The sequence below is a fragment of the Corylus avellana genome, chromosome ca11, assembly GCF_901000735.1.
Source record: "Corylus avellana chromosome ca11, CavTom2PMs-1.0".
NCBI classification, from domain to species: Eukaryota; Viridiplantae; Streptophyta; class Magnoliopsida; order Fagales; family Betulaceae; genus Corylus; species Corylus avellana.
Window position 1 is genome coordinate 7,242,036 of NC_081551.1, and position 568 is coordinate 7,242,603.

The following is a 568-nucleotide window of genomic DNA, read 5'->3' on the forward strand; positions in this document are numbered from 1 at the left end:
GCTTAGGGCAGTTGAGAATTCACATGTTTGATCTAATCTTACACAAGCACATTAGCACATAATTTGTGGGGTATGACATGAAAGTTGAATGTGTGTGTTTCTATGTCTTCAGTGAAACTGGATAATTTATTAGATGGATACCTTGGCATGTATATATGAAAAAAAAAAATGAATGAAAAAGAAAAATATGATCATTGATAAGCTTTTCACTGAGTAACTGGACCTCTTGTCTCAAAGCATTGAGTGTTCACGTCAAAAGGTGAAGCATTTTGATTTGGTTAATGTCACGGTTAGTTTGGTTTCGTAGCCTTTTTGACTCAAGTTAGTAGGCCCTTAGGGGTGTCTCTACACCTAATGCCCTAAAACTATCTGGTTTGGGAGTCATTGACTTAACACTTGTTACATGGTTCAATTAGAAAGCTTAAGGGAATCAAGCATTGCACAACCTAACAAAGAAATATGCCATTGTTGTCCATTCTAATAGGGATTTCAGTGAACTTTGAGATGTTGAGACATTGCACATTAGAAATAATTGGAAGCTTCATATTTATGTTCTAGTTCACTTTAC